This window comes from Lipotes vexillifer, unplaced genomic scaffold (assembly GCF_000442215.2).
Source record: "Lipotes vexillifer unplaced genomic scaffold, Lipotes_vexillifer_v1.1 scaffold567, whole genome shotgun sequence".
Taxonomy (NCBI): Eukaryota; Metazoa; Chordata; class Mammalia; order Artiodactyla; family Lipotidae; genus Lipotes; species Lipotes vexillifer.
This window is the reverse complement of record NW_006776652.1, coordinates 1,470,197-1,470,555: the sequence shown is the minus strand read 5'-3', so window position 1 is coordinate 1,470,555 and position 359 is coordinate 1,470,197. Positions and strand designations below refer to the sequence as shown.

The following is a 359-nucleotide window of genomic DNA, read 5'->3' as shown; positions in this document are numbered from 1 at the left end:
GCGGCGGTGGCGGCGGGTCGCGCCCGGACGCGGGAGCGGACGAGAGGGGAAGCGGAGGACTGGCGGCGAGGGGAGGGCGCTCCCGGCCGCCCGCTCTCCCCCCGCGCTCTCCCTACCTCTTCCCCTTCCCTCTCCTCGCCCTCCCTCCTTCCTGTCTCCCGCCCCCTCTCCGGCCCGGCTTCTCCGCTTTCCCTTCCCTTCTTTCCGTCTCTTTCCTTCTCTCCCTCCCTCCCTCTCCCCCTCTTTAGGGAAATGAGCTCGCTGGAGGGCGGGTTTTCGCCTGGAGCTCGGCCCCCCTCGGGGCCGGGACCGTGCTCAGCCGGGCCGGGACGTGCGCCAGCCGGAGGCGGGGAGGGGGT

The 359-nt window shown here is 73.5% G+C and overlaps 1 protein-coding gene across 1 annotated transcript in view; it reads right to left on the bottom strand.

Moving 5' to 3' along the window:
• Positions 1-169, bottom strand: part of BMP1 (bone morphogenetic protein 1) — a 42,277-nt gene extending 42,108 nt beyond the window's left edge. The window contains exon 1 of the mRNA XM_007450570.1: positions 41-169. The gene's annotated coding sequence lies outside the window, so the exon portion shown is untranslated. The remainder of the gene's footprint in view (positions 1-40) is intronic.
• Between the last annotated feature and the right edge of the window lie 190 nt (positions 170-359).